This window comes from Manacus candei, unplaced genomic scaffold (assembly GCF_025592945.1).
Source record: "Manacus candei isolate 608988 ecotype Guabito, Panama unplaced genomic scaffold, ASM2559294v1 h1tg000081l, whole genome shotgun sequence".
NCBI lineage: Eukaryota > Metazoa > Chordata > Aves > Passeriformes > Pipridae > Manacus > Manacus candei.
In genome coordinates, this window is record NW_026138129.1 from 4,404,371 (window position 1) to 4,423,928 (window position 19,558).

Genomic DNA, 19,558 nt, shown 5'->3' on the forward strand with positions numbered 1-19,558 from the left:
TTCTTCCTTTTGGCTGCTTAGTGCAGAGATATCAGCTATGCTAGTCTTCAGGCTGAATCCTTCACTTTGGCTCAATCTAGTCTCATCTAGGGGATGGACAGTGTGTAAGAGGGGGTAATACACTACAGCTTCTCTTCGTAACTATGTAACTTCAGCCAGCAGGCTAAAACCATGGACTTCAAACTTTTCATCAGTGTAAGTTAAAGAAGAGGTGGAAACTTGGCTTCCAGTTTGAATTTACAGTGAAAAAGATTAACTAGAGCAACAACTTGCTTTTAATGGAACAGAGCACGTATAATGGCACACACCAAGTTACCTTCCGTAATTGGTGTTGAGAAGTTGTTGCCTTTCTTGAAACCACTTGTGAGTCAGGGTGTGTTTAGCTTCTTTATTGACCTGCTTAATTATGTATTAGCATTGGGGAGAACTTTTATTGAGAGTGTTGCAAATGAAAAAATACTGGTTTTGATAAACTGCCAGCTTTTTATGAAATTTGAATTGAGTAACTTTAATTGCAGATTGGAAGCCTTGTTTGGTTCAAGTGTCCTGCTCCCTGAAGGTATCTTATCCATTCCCCATATTGCAGTTTGGGTTGCTTTTATATCTCCAAGATATTTTTCATGTTTTACTATAAATAAACTCTTCCTGTTTGATGCTGTTATCCCATTTGACAAATATCTACAAAGTAACAGTTAGTTCTAGTTCTGTTTCCTCTGTGTGTCTTGACCTTTACTGAGGAGTGTTAGTTGCACACTTTGGACATTCTTGAAAAGAACAGACTTTGGGTTGTGTTAGTCTTAAAATGAGCCTTGAAAAGACTAGTAAGGGTTAGGCACCCTCGGTTGTGTTTTAAGTTTAAAGAAACAAAACAAAGAAGCCCCAAAAGAAACAATCAGCAAAAGAAACCACGCACACACACAGGAACCCAACACCACCCCTTCCTCCCCCCAACACAAAACCAAAACACCAAAGCCTTTGGGCTTCTAACTTTCAGAAAATATTTTCTGGCTCCAAATATATATTCCTAGATTGCTTCAACTGCCTGTTAATCCAATCCCCTTTTGTAAAATGACAACCCTGATCAACTCTCCCTAGCACTGAACTCAATTGAATGCACCCTACTAAGGAAATTGAACATTGCAAGCCTCAATAAGGTGATAGCAATAAAAATTTTAAAAGTAAGTGTGCTTGGAAGATGGCATAAGAACAAAGGTTGAGCAAGCAATCAATCTTGGGGTTTATTTTTAAATAATTTAGGGATATATTGTTCTCAGTTTATTTTTCTAAAAGACTGAGAGCCAAGATGTATGCCAAGGAAGGAAGTACTTAGTGTGGAATACGTACAGTTCTCATGGATGCTCTTTGTGCCCGGATTGGAAGAGGTGGGAATACATCTTCTTTCTTCCCCTTATGTGATAGAAAACCACCACAAAGGGTACACACAGCTATTCTACACTAGCTTGTGAAGTTGACCAAACACATAGAGGGAACAGGTTGTCTTAGGGTTCATGCCATATGTGCTGCGTAGCTTGTTGGGCAGTGGGAAAGTAGTTTGTCCTTTCTAAATCAGTTTGTGCTTGGTTGAGCAATGCACGCTGGGCTCCTGCAGGCTGTTTGGTACATAACTCTGCTGTGTGCCAGGACTACTAGAATGGGACATACACATACAGGATAAATGGCTTCTTTAGAGGTGCTGGGTGGAAGGTATTTGCCCGTAAGTGGAACAGTGGTTGTTAACTTGTCGTCTTGCTGCTACTGTACTGGGGGAAAATGAGCTTCTCCTTGTGCTGAGATGCCCCTTGTGCTCCCAGGGTGAGTGGCAGACTGGCCTCCCGCTGACTCACTGCATGAGGTGAACTTTGCATAAACAAAAGACCTGGCAGCAGTGACACAGTTGTGTGGACAGGTGCAGAAGAGCTTTAAAAGCAATTGACTTAGCTTCTAATCTGCCTTCATAAATAAATTATAGTAGTACTAATAGCTATTCTTGTGCTATGAAAGGGGTGTTATTACACCTCTGGGTAAAGTTACACTATGTAGGCTGCAGTTTTTCAATTCTACAGAGGGAAAGACCCTTCTTTGCATGGAAAGAAGCACCCTGATTCCTCTTCATTGACTACAGCAAAAACAAGATGGAAACTGATTCTTCTTATGACTGAGCTACCTAAAAAACCACAAAACTGGAGGAAATTGAGAACTGCTTCAAGTTGGCTTGGCTGTTATAACACGGTAAAGCGAATTCCTTCCATCTACAACTATAGGCTTTGCAGTGAGGACTGAACATCTGAATAAGGCTCTGTGGTAGTATCAGGGTCATGTTAATGCTCAAAAATTTGTTTCCCTGCATACAGCCTGCTGCCCACTTGGAGTTTAGAGAAGCCCTTGGCTCATTTTACTTGTTCATATGAAGGTGGTGCTGGGGCAGGGAGGAGAATTCTTGCCTCTGGTACAGTTGAGCAGATGGGAAGGGATGAGAGCAAGAAGGCCCCAGAGAGGTTGGACTTTCTTCGTCCTCCACTTCCCTCTATTGTCATCTTATGCTGCAGGAGAAACAGTCTGCTGTTGTCAAAATATGCCAGTGCCCTTAATACAATCCTATAGTATTTTATTTATAAAGCAAACAGTTATGCTTGTCAACGTATATATAACAAAGAGCTTTCATAAGGTACTTGTGACTGCTTGCTTAGCCTGTTTGCATCATTGTTTTGAGTAATCTCTGTAAAATATATTTTTCTCAAGAGCTACTTGTCCATATAAGCCTTTGTTATCTTGGTTCCACATACCACATCCATACAAAGCCACTGGTAAAGATTATGAAAAGTTTACAACTAATGGGGGAAAATTGGAGGCCAGATTTGATAGTCACGCAAAGTGAAAATGTTGATTTGAATTTTTGGAAAGCTAGACCATCGCCTTAACTTTCTTGTTTTCTCTCAAACTAAGCCATGGCAACGACTGTAGAAATCGAGTATACTAAAGAAATGCCCGTGTTAGTTTCAATCTAGATAAATTCTAGAAAAAAATAAACTCCAGTAGAAATTATCTACTTTAAAGTGTCCTCTACTCTAATTCATTGATACCTTCCTCCAACCTGCTTTCTAATACTGTTTTATACGTGTTATGTACTTGTGACATTCCCAAATCTTTGTTCGCGAAGCCTAGCCATGATGACTTGTGACAGTGCTGCTGGTTATCTGTACAGTTCTCTGCTCAGACCAAACCTTGACTTTCTGTAATTTGTAAAGACAGAAGGAGCCAATTAATGGACCAGGTTCTCCATTATTTTAATGGTAGAGTAAAATTATATGTTTGTGTGTGTGTGCGTGTGTGTGTGTTTGCTGCACTCATCACAGCTTGAACTCCCTTTTTTCTGGATTGTGCTTGTGGAGTAGAATTACATTAATTGCTATGAACAAGTCCTATGCAGTGCATAACATATGCCTCTGTATTTTCCCTACTACCATTAACTTGCTGTATCAACTAATAACATTTCAATCCTTCTCATTTTATGCCACTTGCAAGTACCGTTATTCAGTTTTCTTAGTGGTTCCAGTATTGACAGTGAACTTGAATGGATCAACCAAGATGACATACTGATTGCAAGCACACTGGTCTATTTGAATGACATCTGTGCATGACCTTTAGCAGAGTTCCTAATTCAACCTAAAAGGGATATGGTCTTCGTTCAGGAGAAAGGAACTAATTTCTGTGAAAATTGATGTGAAAAAAACTTTTGATACTGATGCTTTCTATGCAAGACCAGTGAAGAGCTAGAGAGGCACTTAGTCTGATCTTTAATGAAAAGAGCATCTTCACTGTTGCTGATACTATTCTGTTGTTGCTGGAGCCTTTGTAGAGGTCACTTGTCTTCGTTTTCCTTTTCTTTTATTGCCTCAGATTCCTGATCTGAAGAAGGGTGATGATGATAGCCTGCACACTGGAAAGAGGGATGGCAGGGAAGCAATGGAGGGTGAATAGCATTCTGTTTGGTGTCTAGCATCACACATCACTAAGTTTCTAGCGCCTTTTGTTAAGCATTAGATCTGACCAGCAAGCTTCTTAGATTCCTGAACTGGGGTAGATGTGGAGAGTTTGTGTGAAAGTACTTCTGTCTGGCGTGGTGTAACTTGGGAACGTGGTATGTGATGATCCAGGTCATAGCACAGAATATGAAGACATTTTTGTACTAGTTATTTGTTCATTAAGGATGAATGTCACAATCAGAGGATCAAATTCTTGTTAAGAAACACTTCATATTTGTAGAAAACCCATTTTAGCTATAGGCCTGATTTTAATTGCTAAAATAGTACTGAATCTGAAGGGTAGTCTCTTGATCCCCTGTAAACTTCATGCAGAGATGCAGAGAATATCTCATTGATCACCATCACCAGTTACAAGCAAATACAAACCGGCAGTAATCCAACTGTGTCCAGGGAAGAACACTACTTCCATAGGAAGAACTGCTGGGGGAACTCTGAATTCTCCTGGGTTTGGTCAGGTAGATCTACTAATGTAACATCTGAGTGAGGTGCATTGTGTCTCATTTGCTATCGATTGGCTACATCTTCAACCCCCCCACTCACTTTGGAGCAATGTGCACCACTGAAAGTGTACACCTAGGTGATTCTTCCTCTTCCAAAATTATGAGAGTCATATAGCAGTGATTGTACAGACTTAATTTCTTGATGTCACTTCTAAAGAAGCTTATCCTTGTTTTTTGGAAAAGTGTGGGAAATCCGCAGCTGTGAGGCTTTTGACTGGGGCTCCCATTAATAGAGCTTTGATGCTGTAAAGGAGCTCCTTTCCTTTCTTACTGGATTTTTTTTTTTCCTGAAAGCAATCTCAAACCATTCTCTAACATTTTCTAGGTATTTCCCTTTGCTCATATAGTGTCTCATCTGAAGATATGCAGTGTCCTAACCCTCTGCAGTTTGCAGAAGACTCTATTGACAGTATAATCACAGAGAACTAAAGAATCTGTTTCTTCCTGCAAACTCAAACCATTTATCCGTAGGGCCTATGAGACAGCCTTTGTTGGTTTGCTACTCTTTGTACAAAGGCAAAAGATATGCAGGAAGATGTTAACCTCACAGTACTCAGAAAAATGCTTTCATTGTCTCAATTGGGTTATATTTTCAGAAATTGAATGCAAGCTGATCTAAGTTGGATTGTAGTCAATGAGTTGCCCTACCCACCAAAATATATCAATTAAAGCTGTGTTATTTGAACACATAATGCCTTTTGTGCTCATAAAGGTGGAGGGATATACACAAGCAAAATAGCGGACATAACTCTTCAGGTTCCAAATGTTTTTATTTTATCTACAGTTTAAAATTGAGACCATAGTACATTTTCCTTTTGGTATAACACTAAATTTTCAATATTTTTTTATAATACTAAAAGTTCAGAAAACTTCTGCTTGGATTAAAACTTACTATAGAGTTCCTTTCCCTTGCGTCTTCACAGGCTCTTCATTAATTCATGCTTAAAATTCAAGGTTTCCTGAAAGATGATTTAAATTTCCATAGTTGTATGGCTATAGCTTGTACCTTCCTGTAGGTGCATGCAGTTGTCAGGTGGGAATTAGAAAGGCTGGAATGGTAGATCCGTGAGTCTTTGAGATACTGACTTTATTCTGATAAGAAGTGATAGATTTCTTCATGTGGAAAGCAAATGATGGTTGATAAATAGATCATTATGCAAGTGCAGGTGAGCAGAAGGGCAGCGTTCCAGGAGCTATGTGGGTTACAGTGTTGGACTTAGTAACTTAATGGGAAAGACCAGTTCTGTGCTGTTGCTTGATGTATGTGCCATGTAAATAAGTCCTTTGAAAGTCCTTTTGCTGTCTTGGAAATATAGGAATGGGAATTGGACCTCTTTTAAGAGCAGTGATATGCTAGGTTACTCCTGTGTTGTGTAGGATATTGGAGTGCTGTACTAATCTTCAGGACTGTTTTTCAAAAGTGATTCCTGTGAACAATATGAGAAGTTGAGTACTTTGTCCCAACTGGTGTGGGAATGATAATGCTGTCTTTGATCTTCATATAAAGAGTCAGGATGCTGGAATATCTCCTTTATTTCCAGTTCATGTCATTGATTTCTTGCTGTGGAAAAGTCCCGTAATCATGATTGCATTTTTAAGCAGGGAAGACCAAAAAAGGAGCAGGAAGATTGTTTGCTCTCATATATGAGCAGTACCTGTTGCAGGTGGGTACTTTTGTAGGATGTCTTCTCTTGACATATGAAAAGTAAATGTTAGTAGAAGAAACCTGTGAGACCAACTTATCTGTCTGGAAGGGCAGTTTTGCTGATTTCTGGTATTTCGTTTGGAAGGTCATTCCTGCTGCTCTGTTTACTGCCTCATTATGCCTTCAACAAGGAGCCATGTGCTGACCTTTGAGGGCAGTCCAGGTGGACAGAGGAGCAGGAGGAAATGCTTGTTTGTTATCTGCACTAACTGGTCCCATACGAGGAACTGCTGGTTTGTTGAAACATGGGAGTATTGCCAAATTCCTTGGGGAAGAAGCATAAGAGGAGCCTTCAAATGCGAGACAAATCTCTCTGACACGTGGCTGTTAAATAATTAATTTCCCCAAAGGGTTTGAAAAGAACGTTTCAAAACACTGACTACTGTAGATCTGTATTTGTGTTAAACCCATTGTACTAGTGAGGCTGGCTTTGTTCCACACACTGTAACTTGGAGAGAAGAAGCTGCGTTGTAGACAGATTATGTCAGGATAAAAGACAGAAAAAAGCTGTGAAATTAAATGTTTGAAGTGTACAGCTGTTTTGTTTTTTTCTGAAGGGAGGGTTGCTTTTAACTTGCAGCATGGAGATAGTTTAAAAGGAATAGTGGCTAAAGAAATGAACAAAACTTGTTTCTGAGTTTCTTCACCCTCTAGCTCAGGACTGCACTAGAGAAGGCATCATCAATTGAAATATCTTGTTTCAGGAATACGTATGCTGACTTAAAATTTCTTCTTCTCCTGAGGAAAAATCATGTTTTACATTTTGTGGGTGTTATGTTAGAAAGGGAGAATCTATTTGATTAAACTTGAATGATCAGTGTGTGTTTAGAGAGGGAAGACAATACGGGACTAGGAGCCAGAGCGAACCTGGAAAGCGAGGTGGTGTGCCAGTACACATGCAGTAATTGGAAGGCTCATACCCAGATCAGCTGCTGGCTCAAATAGCAGAGACATGCCTTAATGTATATTTTAACCACAAGGTTTTGGTTCCTCTATCATAGCCTCTGTGAGAAAAACCCATTCTGGCTTTCAGTGTACCTTGAAGGTTTCTGCACTCAAGATCATACATTAAATCTTATTCTGATCTTGGTTCCCAAAGCAATTTCAGCTTGGCTGTTTTACATCCTAGCTTGACCATATTAAACTGCCTGTAGTTTATTTGTCTTGTGTTTTTCACCTGAAAACACTGATGACACTCCATCAAAAAGGACGAATCACCTTTTCATCAATAGTGTTTTGTTGTCTTAATTCTGTAAGAAAATTAAATGAACCATGTTCATGGAGCTGAGGCACAGCAAGCAGGAGAACGTTGTGTAATATCAGCCTTCAAAATCAGCCATAGAGTTTTAATAAAGCAATGTATTTTTCACTTACTACACTAGCCACTTTATGCACATGTACATGCAGGTTTTAATTCTATGACTAAGCAAGCATTGAGGCTGAATTGCGAATAGATTGACAAGAAGATCAAAGCAAAGATAAACCTTTAGCTTTGTAACAGGCATGATGATTCTAGTCGTTATTTTGTGTAACTCAGCATGGTGTAACAGTGACTACACTGGAGATTATTTTTATTCCAGTAGAGGATCTGGCGTAAATGTTAGTGTATGTTTGAGGGAAACAAAAAAAAGTGAGGGGAAAAAAATCTGTGTACCATCAATCTTCAGTTTGGTTTTTAAATCTGTGATTTTTATCTTGAAGTTATGTTGACAAATTAGTAAGTGTTGGGAGGAGGTGGTTGTTACCTCTTTAAAGTGGAAGCTTTCTTTGGATACTTTAGTATTCGAAATGGCACATTTATGAAGTGTTCCTCTTAGCATATCATTCCTTGCCAGTCGCTCTGTATAGTGCATAACTGCCTTTGAGCAGTTGTCAGTGAGCTTTGCTTTCAGCAACTGGTGTGTGCCCAGTGCTCTATAAAAGAACACTGCCTTGTGTGCTTGTCTGGAGACTATTTCTGTACACTACCTACCCTGCCTGAGCTCTCTGCGTCTAAAAGGTGAGCAGTGGGCTCTGTGGCCAGCGTAGGGCTCCTTCTGTCCCTGCCCATCTAGGGATGGTAGATGAAACCATCTTTCCTGTCCACATTCCTTGTTGTGTGGGCTTTTTTAATAAATGGCCAGCTCTGATTTGAAGAAAAAAAAGAGAAGTGTATTTTAAAACACTTAAACCAGTGTTTGAATCTTGGTTTAGATTTATTTTTTCTTTACTGTTTCTTAGTTAAGAGCAGAGAGACGCTTCCTCTTCAGTTTTGGGGCTGGACCCTCGGTGGAAGAAGCTCTACTGTTTCTCTTCAAGAGTATGTACCTCTTGCACAAAGGTCATAAATCAAAGTTCCTTGCTGAACTTTGAGATCTGTTTGCTTGCCTTACTGCATTACTATGTTAAGGAGCAATCTGATATGCTGCAACACTTGGAAGACTGTGCATTGAGTTCTCCCCTGTGGAAGTCTCCATGCAAGCTTTGTCCCACAGAGCCAGGCTTTTGGAAGAGCCTTTGCGTGCCATCTGGCTGAAGTGTTGTCTCACAAGCTTCTCAGTCACACCCTTGGCAGGCAGAAAGAAATTGTAAGGAAAGATGCTCACAGCAACCTAGGTTGTGAGTGATTTCTGTCCTTCAGCTGACATTTTCTTCCACTGCTGTTGGGTTATGTGGCAGTTCCACTTGGAGAAGAATTTGAACGGGTAAAAAATACACCACTTTCAAGTAAAAAGCCCCTAATGAGACAGGACTGGAGTACCTCAAGCTCTTCGTGTCCCTTCTGGGTTCTACTGTGGTGCAAGCAGTTGCAAAGACAATGAAGCAGCAATATTGATAACAGAGGAGGTTATTGTCTAAACCTTCAAATACGATCAGGAAATTCAAATACTGAGAAGTGTTTATTTACACTGGTGTTCTGCTTTCCAGCTTTTTAGGCAAGATTTTAGAGAAATTCTAAGTGCCTGCACAGAACCTCAAAAACCTCTGGCACAGTGCCAGCAGGCAACCTAACAGCTGTGCAGTCTGCCTTTGATGGGTCTGATATAGCAACCAGAACTGATGCTGCTACTGTGCTTCTCTTAATTCTGAGTGGCTGAAGTCCTGTGAGAAGTCCAGTTGACCATCAAGAAGAGTTGTTTTTAAAAAGCTCTAGGTCTTCCTTAGGCAAAGAGCAAGCATGAGCCTGCATGAGTTAAAAGGAGAGTATTTCAATCCATTGTAAATCAGAAGTGTGTATGGCCTAGAGGGTGAAAAGAGGATAATTTTGCCTCCATTGTTTTGCAAGCTGATAAATACTGCATCCAAGTCAGTGGGTCACATGGATCTTGTTTTGAGAAAGTTGAGGCAATAAAGGTGGAAAAGATAATTCAGAAAGGAATTTTCTAGCTAAGGTCAAGGAAATCACTGACTCTTGTGATAGGCTGTCTTTTTTGTTCTGTGATTTCTCTACAGTTTTTATCAGTTTGTCATGGAATAAAGTTCTGGTACCTGGTATACTTAATGTAATATTGTAACCCCTGCTTAAATCTTGAAAAATTTCCCGATATTTTTCTTGTGATTCTGTTGTGCTAGAAATACTGTCATAAAGTTGACAGAAATATCAACAGTGTGTAGGCTTCTGATCTTGTGATGCCTGTCTACTCCTGACATCTGCATGCCTTGTTTGTATGATGGATCTTTATTTTGTTACTGCTATGACAAGTCAGATTGTGCCTTTTAAAAGAAGCAATAACTATTTCTCCTGTACCTACTTGAAATGGTGTGTCTGCCTGCTACCCTTCATAATTTGCAAAGCATTGAATAGGAAAGTGTCTTGGGTTATTAGAGAAGCACAGCCTACCTTTTGTAGCTGCCAGAGGTCTTTTTGGAAACTTGAATCGACGAGTGTAAACTTGGAGCCAGTTGATGATGCAAGGTTTCCATGTACCATGTAAGCTAAACCTCTGTTTCATAGGAAAGTTATTCAACACAAATAGTTCTAAGAATACCACACAGTTGCAGCAGACATGAAAAAGGAAGAAGCTGGTTACCTCTTTGCACAGAGTTTCTGCTGTGTGTTTTTTGTGGATATCCTTTCAGTCTGAGCAGTGAGAGGTTGGGCAAGTGAGTGCCTTTACATTCTCACCAGCTGGAGCACACAAGCTGCAGGCTGTCTGAGCAGGTTGGAGTGTTCCACCAGTGGATTAATTTTCTAAAAGCTTCAAGGAAATAGGAATGTAAGCACAACCAAACTAAATGTGAATCAAGAGGCACTGATGTCCTTAGGTGTGGTGTAATATTGTTGTATGTAATATTGTTGGATATGTCTGTCTTAACAGAATGTGCACTTTCTGATGTGTATTCAATTCTTTGATAAGAAAAAGTGGGAATTTTTGTAAATTTATATATTTGGATAACATTATCTTGAGGGGTTACAGACTGAACCCAGTAGAAAAATCACAGCTTGATATTTGATAGGTATATCTGAACTGTAGTAGTTTATTTTTAATTCATGAAAGCCATTTGTTTGATTTGTAGTTTCTGACCTTATTGTCTCTCTAAAGAACATTTTGTGAAAGTCACTGATACGGATTAAGAAGCTAAAATAAGCACTGGGACATAGTTCTTGTCTCTCAAGACCTCATGTGATGAGATACTGTAAGATTACAGACAGAGACAGGGAATTAAGAGAATGCAAGTGAAAAATGAGTAATGGTTTTGTTCTGAACAGTGTTCTCAGTGATAAAGGTTCCGTGGTTATTCACCATTAACTCTGAAGATATAATACAGGTACTCAGTCAGCTTTTTGTTTCCATTTTTGAAATTCAGATAGAATATCTTGTGCATAAGAAGACTAAGTAGAAGCTATCTACCATGGCTTAAGTCTAAAAATAGTTTGTAGTATATCATCTCTAGTAATATGTAGATGTTTCTTTTGAGTGCAGTAGTTATCTGAAATCAAAAGTAAATATTACTGGAAAAGTACAGAAATGTTAGAAGCCATTATCCCCAGTTTTCTTGTTCTGCTGTTCTGCAGAGATTAGTTTCTTCTTTTTTATTTATTTACACCTCTGTGAAATGTAACTCTTGTTAACTAGAGGCTTTATTTAAAAACACTGCAGATTTTGTTAGGATTTAAATTATCTTTTTTCAGTTTCATAATTAAATACACTTTTCTAACAGTTTGTGCTGGAGATTGCTTTCTCTAGGAACTGTTAGTTTTTTTATCATTAGTCATTCTTCTCAAAGATAAATTTGCATCTCTTCTTGTCAGGAGCTGAAAATACAGGTTAAAGATATCAATGGCATGGATTTAGAGCAGCAAAAATAACGGGATTTTCTCTCTTGTTCTGAAATGCTTTCTTTCTAAAGCCCAAATTCTTGATTTTTGATTTGCAGCTAAGGAGGATAAACTTGCTATATATAGAAATTAAGGCTATTGAAAAACTACATGCTCGAAGGAGAGAAATTATGTGAAAATAGGGCTTCTTCCTAAATATGTGGATTAAACATGATTCACTTGTGTCAGATAATTTTCCTAATGTTAAGATGATCTAATTAGTACATGTAAGTAATGCACATGGCAAAAGAACCCCAGTCACACCTGTACACGTGCTGTAGTCCTAAGAAAGTATGAGTCCTGAGCGTGAACAATGTTGATTGTCCTATAATTACAGAAACATTAATGACATCTTATGTCAAAGAGGCCAATTGTGATTGAATAAATACAACTTAAGACTGACATCCATTGACTTAGTTTATATTTGCTTCTTTGGATACTCAATTTTTCAGATCCTGGCCCCCTGGAAGGTGATTTTTCAACTGATAACTCCTTTGGGAAGGGTTTCTGGCTGGTGCTGCCCTGCTTAAAGAGAAGCCTTTGCTTATTACTGTCTTCCTCCTTGTCCACTGAATGCTCGTAGTAGTGTTTCTCGGTCTGCAGTGTGTTTCTCAAGCAGTGATGGAAGAGAGGAGAGAGATCTGTTTGGAAAATCTCACTTTTTTCTAATTAGAGGAAATAGGACTAGAAAGGAGCTCCTGTATCATTGAAGTAAATTCATAGTGTTTCTAGCAGCGGAATAATGTGCTCTTTTTAAGATAATTTATAAAACTGTTAAATATTTTTAATCTGTGAAAGTGATTAGAAAAAGCTTCAGAATATCAGATACCTGTGTTTTCAGTCACTTTAGACACGAATGTTCTTGTGTTAGTAGTATTGAGCTTAAATTGTTCTTTTTCTGTACCATTAACTTTCCGCATCCATAAGCCATATTCACAAGGAGAAACCCAACCCTCTTCCAGCATTTGCTTGATAGCTTGAGTGAGCCAAACTTTTCTACTTTCAGGTCATCCCGATAGCCCTGTTCTGCCTTTGCTTTGTTTCAGTGTTTCCTTCCTGAGCGTGGATGTTGGGTACTGATGTGCTGGCCCAGAGATTCTCTCAGTGGTGCAAAGCGCCATTCCCTTGTCTCCAGGAACAAGTATCCTGATGCCATCTTTTTCCTTCTTAGAGCTGTGTAATATGAATGGAGCAGAAACTTTCAGTGGGAAGCGAATATTCCCAGATATCTCTCTTATCTGTCATTTCCGAATTATGAGGCTCTATTTTTATTAGTTCTGTAAGATATGCGATGATCTGTCCTATCAAAATTAATTCCATTTCTGTTACCCTACCTCTCAAGGTCATTTGATTTTTAACTTTGTTCTGACTTTGTATCTTCCACAAAGTTTATTAATAGCAATTTCTTTTATTGTACTATGTGAATGGCTTGGTATTGTCTGGGTGTATTAGATTTGAAGCCTCTTTTTTTCCCTGCCCTTCTGGTATCAGCAAATTCCTTAAAAAGAAACTGTAGAAATTCAAATACCTGATGGCAAGTACGTGTTCATACATTTGGTGTTTTATAAGAGCAGATTTGTAACCACTACATAATTATTGGATTTGATTTTTTTTGAGTATCAATTTAAGATGGCCCTTGCTTGTGCTTAATATAGGTCACCCTGTCCTCATTTAAGCTTCTGTTTTGGGATTTCGACAGCAGTATGCCACCCTAACCATCAAAATGAGAACTGGAATAACATCATATGCGCTGTTCATTTAAGCTGTCATTGCTTCAACAACTTCATCAGCAGGATACAGAAGTTAATCCTTGCACACTCCCCTGGGTAAGGCATGTTGCAGGGTCATACTTGATGAAGGCATGGCAGGAGAGAGTTGTATGATGGATCAGGTGGTGTTTTGCTTTGTCCCGGAGTGAGTCTGTATGCCAGAATATGAAAGTTGTTTGGTTGTCTCTTTAGAAAGTGGCTGCTGTGCAAGCCCAAACTAACTGATAAGGGCTATCAATTGCCGCATTAGTGAACACTGCAGAACACTTAATACCTTATTTTGTTTCTCACTTACTCTTTTCATGTTTGTTCTCCCAGCACTCATCTCTTCTGCCTTTCTGTGCTTGTACAGATGAATCTACTAGACTTCCTGACTTGTGTATATCAAATATGGAATAATTTAATAAAAAACATAATCCAATATTCACGGAAACCTGACACCAGCTACTGCTTACTAAGATGCTTCCTTCTACTAAGGACAGAGCAAAAGTTTTCATGATACTTCTTAGGTACATTTCTTATTCAGAAAGTCTGCTTCACAGTGCAGACCTTGCATAGCAGTAGTGACAGAACCACTTGAGGCATACTTCTCCAGAATGCCTTCTGCATCCTCACAGGCCACCTCAGCAGAACGTATGACTGATGTGCATGCCAGAAACCTATGTTAAACTTCAAGAAGGTGGTGTAAATCCTTCATTACTTTAGGAATAGTTGAGTGCAAATAACAGTCAAGATAGTGGATGGTTCTTGTTGCTTAAGAGAGACAAGTTTATGCAAGCTAGAAGAGTTGTTTAGTGCTGTTAAATTAGTACTGACATCTGGAGCCCCACTGCCTTTTGTGAGGGCGGTGGAGATGACTTTTGTGAAGTGCTATTTATTTCTTGAACAGTATGAAGTATTATGACAGAAACTGCCTGTCCTCATGGTTAACAGGAGGCTGTAGCATATCTGATGTTCACTGTTAGGGATGATGATGTCTGATTGGCTGAACACAGTTGGGACAGGGTTAAGGAAAATGGATAATATAAATAGTTTGCAGTCAAAAGTATTGTTTTTATTAGACCAGTTGACATACAGGGAAAACAGTAAAGGATTTGCATACAGAAATCCTTTTTCAGGCTTAAAACACAAATTGCAATATTCAGTTTAAATTCAGGTTGAGAACAGCTAATTGAAGGTTGATTTATCTATTTGTCCATTTAGCCTGTCAGAGGAAGGAGAGTTGGTATATATGTGTTTAGGGAGAGTAGGGATACAGAACAGAGAATGACAAAATTGTCTATGGAACACTAATGTATGTTGGAGGTACACAGGCATTATGGAGGTGACAGATCCAATACTTCATAATCATCCTTTCCAACTATCTTCTGACTGGTTTTAGTATACTATAGTGTAGAATTTCCTTGAGAGGAAACAGAAGTTACTCATATGAATCTACCAACATGGAAAACATGCATGTATGCTCAGGACAGATATATGGTGTTTATTCTTCTCAATTAACTTTCTACTGCAAGACTATCAGTAACTTCTTCCCAAAAGCTTCTTGGGGATCCCTTGCTAGCTGGAGCTGGTTGGTAGCTTCTGTGCTTTGTTTTCAGCTGAAATGAATGGTTTTGTCAAGTGACTAGGTAGGGACAGTATTTCTTAAAGATATACAGGCTTAAAATTAATAAAACCTACAAGTAGACCAAGGATGCATGAAGAAAAAATAATTTTTGGGATGTATGTGTGTAGGAAAAAGCGTAAAAGAAAGTATTGAAACAAGACTAGTATTCCTTTTGCACAGTGACTTGCAGTGAACGAACTGTAACCATTTTTTTTTGCTAAGCAGTTCCTCTGTGGTGCTGCTCCTGCACACTGTAGAAAAAGCTTTATTGTTTTGTGTTCTGAACAACAAGAAACCGCATCTAGAAGAGACGCGATTGCCTGATTTCACGCCCATACAAAACAAATGTTGGTGTCATAGGAACTTGCCAGCTGTTTGTCGGTACTAACTCCTTTGATCAGCACATGATATACTGTTCTCAGTCATTTGTGGCAAAAGCAGCACATTGCCTGTGTTGGAATATATGATTTTTGAAGAAAAGTACATAAAATAATTTCCTGCAAGCTAATGCTGAAATGAATGGGACTTGGAACCTGACTGTATGAAAGGGCTGTACTGTGCTTATCTTCTTTCTTGCAAGCACACCCAGTAACTTACTGTGATGGATAAGGAATTAAAAGTCATCATTTCTGCTTTCTTCACTGTTAATGACTTCTGTCCCTAACAACACAGACATGTAGTTAACTGAAGTGTTATTCAGGGGAATTGCTTACAGGATCTTCCATGGAGACTTGTGCAAAAATCTTCAAAACCAGACCTGTAGCCAACAGAGAAGGGGTTTCTTTGTTTTTCTTTTGAAATTTATGTGCACAATTCCCCATATACCTTCCCTGCCATCAGCCACCTACTTTTTGCTGCAAGACAACTTTAAGGGAGGGGAAAAGAGGTCCAAAGATATCAGTGACTGTACCACCAGCTCTGGTAAATGTTGGGGTAGGGAATGGGTGGTGGCAGCACAAAGGAAAGAGGGGGCTGGATTTTGGGTTTTTTCTTCTGTTTAAACCGGTCAACTTCAGCATTTTCCTACAGCTTGATGACCAGGACCTCTGTCTTGGATTGAACCAGATTACTCCATTACACCTCATTGGTGGTCACACACACACCTGGATGTGTTGCTCACGTAGAGTAAAGAATGGAAGGGAATCTGCTTGATGCTGAAGAACTGATGCCTTGTCTGATTGGGCTCCCTGAATGACCTCCCCTTCATCTTGGGGAAGTGGGAAAGGCATTGCTTGATTTAAGAGCTGCAGTTGTTTTTTTTTCCTGAGAACTACTTTTTGTTCACCCTCACAGGAAATACCTATATGCTTTTTTATAATAATCAGTTAAGTTTAAATTTTTTTCCTGTAGTCTTTTAGTAATGTTCCAACTCTGAGCTCCAGTTTCATGTATCTAATCAGTGCAATCTTATAGCAGAATTCCTGCCTTCAAGTTTTCCTGCAGCTCCTGTAGAGGAAAAGAAAGTGGAGACCAGAAATAAATGCCTGGTCAGTTGAATAGCCTGTGTGAGGAGACTGTGGAATTGTCAGTACTTGGAAGTATTTTGAAAACCTCTTATGGAGCTTCATGATTAGTAAGTATAGTAGGTACCACTCAGGGGTTTAACCCTGTCTATGGTACACAGAGGGCTTTTGAGTAGTCCAAGGAAGATACAGACTTGCTTTTTTTAGTTACCTGTAGACTTAATTAATTCTGTGAAAAATGTTTAGGAAGTACACCTGTAGTCTGAAAATCTGGAAAGGTAGTGAGTTATTATTGTATGTCATTCTTACATAGACAGACATGAACTAGACTATGCTGTCTGTCACTCTATGTTTAGCCTTATTTTTGCATTTTTTAAAATACTTTCCCCAGTCTTCCATGCAATGTACTCATTCATCACGCAGCCATTCACCCTATCTGGTCTTTGAAATGGTGACAACTTGCCCACTTGTCTTGCTTATATTTGTATTGGAGAGCTTACTATGCTTTTACCATATATTCCCATAAGGATTTTCTAAATTCTTTTTCTTGGTGTTGCCTTGATACGTAGGTTAAAGAAAATTATGTCATGCGGGTACATGACGTACAAAGAGTTACAGTTCTGTAGCTCCTTAAAACAGGTTACGCACTTGAGATCTTCAAATGATTGTACTTATTGTGTCAATAAATAAGTATGTTTTAATTACATTTTAAAACAGGAAATTTATAGTTAGTCTTGTAAGCAAGTGTTTTCATGGCTTATCACATAATCACAGAATGGATAAGGTTGGAAGGAACCACAGTAGGTGATCTGCTCCTTATCAAGAATAGTTAGGTAAAGGAATTAGTAACAACTTCTACAGAAGAACAGTGATAACTGTTTTAATGACTCATTCTTGAAAACTTTGAGGTGGAAGATAACAAGTCTCAATAAACTCTGTGTTTCCCTTCTTCCCTTAAATGTTTTTTTTTCATATAACCACTTATAATTCACGTCTGCCTTGGAGATGTTTTCTTTCTAGTTATTTCTTTAGAAGTGCAAGCATTGAAGCAGTTCAGATTTGTGCAGTGAAGGGCTAGGAAACTACTCTTGCAGGAGGTAGAGGCTGTTTCGTGTAGCAGGATGAGAGCCTTTTTTTATTTCAGAAAGGTAGAACAACTCAAAATTCCTAATCAGACAGAGTATTCATATTAGACGTTTGAAGTCGTTTTCTCCCTGCCGTTTTCTCTCTTCTTCTAAGCTAGTTGTAATGTGCTGCAAGGACTCTGCCTTCAAAGCAGGGAGTAGAGATTTCAAGTTCCTTTGATTTTTCTCCTTCCTTTGCATTAATTGTTTGAAAGTGTCACTGAAGGAATTACTTTGAAAGGTAGGAATCCTCATGATGTTGTTGAATATGAATTTACCAGCTCTATTGTGATGCTGAAACTCCAAACCCTCATCAAAGGGAGGGTCTTAGACCAGTCCTGGATGGGAGCAAGAGAATCTTTTTTCCCCCCATACAGTTGATTTCTACTTGCAATGTTATGACTGCTGTACAAAGAAGAGGAAACTTCCTCTAATCATCTGTACTGTGAAGGAGGGAAGAAGCATGTTAAGAGCTTAGAAGCTTGCAGATGGTATTTTAAATACAGAGGTGTTCAATGCCTTCTTTCTGTTTCTGCAGCAACTGCCTGAGCATATCAGTGATAAATGGCATGTGAGGTGAGGAATAGGGACCTATTTCTGCAGTATGTATTCAAACAAAAATCCTGCTTATGTGAAGCCTGAAGAATCAAACCGCTTCTAGAAATATTTTTACCTATGCTTTTTTGGAATATAGTTGAGACTGAAAATATGTAATGTGTGCATGTGGCACACCTATAGTGAGATTCATGATATACTACTGGGTTTGTTCAAGTTCCTTGGAAAAAGACAAAATAAATAAAAAATCCACACTTGAAGTGGAATGGCTTTTCTCAGGACAAAAAAGTTGGCTTTTTTGTCAACACAGTGGAGGAGCGGAGGGCTTTTATTTCCAATATAAATGCAGTAGAAAGCTATACCCTTGGAAAGATGTAAAATTGTGAGTGTGTTTCATAAGGCAGCTCTTAGCAGGGGAAATCTGGAAGGTACATGTTTCTATATCTTCACAGCTGTCTTGGTTTGAGACAATTTGGAGGGGCAGAGACCTCAGATGGAGGTCTCCTTCCTCCAGTACCCCTGGTTCTCTCCAATACGGAGAGAGAGAGAAAGAGACCAAACATGCCCAGATGTAAGTGAAAAAATAACTCTTTATCAAGAAGAATGCTAAATAATACTGATAAATAATACTGATAAAACCAGAAAAATTCCCAAGCTCCCACCCACTGGAGCAAAACAAGATTGTGGCCAGCCTCCCCCCATCCGTTAAAACCTGGCAGGAATAGTTTGGAGGGTCAGTGCTGGAATGAGGCTGCGGTGCTGGTACAGCCAGTTGGAGCGGGGCTGGGACTGGAAGGACTCACAAGACACCCGCTGGATCCAGCGATGAGACTTGGTCACTGCAGCTCTGATGGTGGTTGAAATCCTGATCTGTTGAGGTGATGGTAGAGGCCTGGGTGGTAAAAGTCCCATGGAGTGAGGGAAGGAAACCCTTGACCTCCCCAGTGAAGTCCCTGTGGTCTTCTATTGGGCTCAGGGTAGGTGGGAATGCCTCTGGTGAGTTCTTCATTGGATGATTAATACTGGATCACGGGACATTTTAAGAGTCTTTGACACCTTCTAAGCACAGGTGGATCCATTATGGCCATCATGGTGAATATCTTCAGGCCATTTGAGTGAACTGTCCTGATGTCTCCACAGGGGGAGTTATCATAGATGAGTCAGTTGTGTAAGGACACGAATAGCCTGAGGTGGCAGGTGTGCACACCCTCTCAGTCATCAGCCTTCCAGTCTTTTCACAGTGGTTGATACATTCTTCTCCCAGGAGAGTACCACTTAAGTCCTTCCCACAGTCTAAATTAGTAGGCATATTTGGAGAAAAGAGAAAAGGTGGATATCAGAGTCTTTGTGTAACCCAGGACAAGCTGTCTTTGGCTTTATTGGGAAATTAGTTTCCAACCAGTGAAATCTGCCATTGCTCAGTTAGCATATGGCAGTTTAGGTCTCACTCTGCATCTGTGATGATTGTTTTGATGCATAATAGCATGCATTGAG

The 19,558-nt window shown here is 39.3% G+C and overlaps 1 protein-coding gene across 1 annotated transcript in view; it reads left to right on the top strand.

Moving 5' to 3' along the window:
- The window catches only part of AGPAT4 (1-acylglycerol-3-phosphate O-acyltransferase 4), a 72,954-nt gene that overhangs the window by 15,151 nt on the left and 38,245 nt on the right, over positions 1–19,558 (top strand). The gene's annotated exons all lie outside the window — the stretch shown is intronic.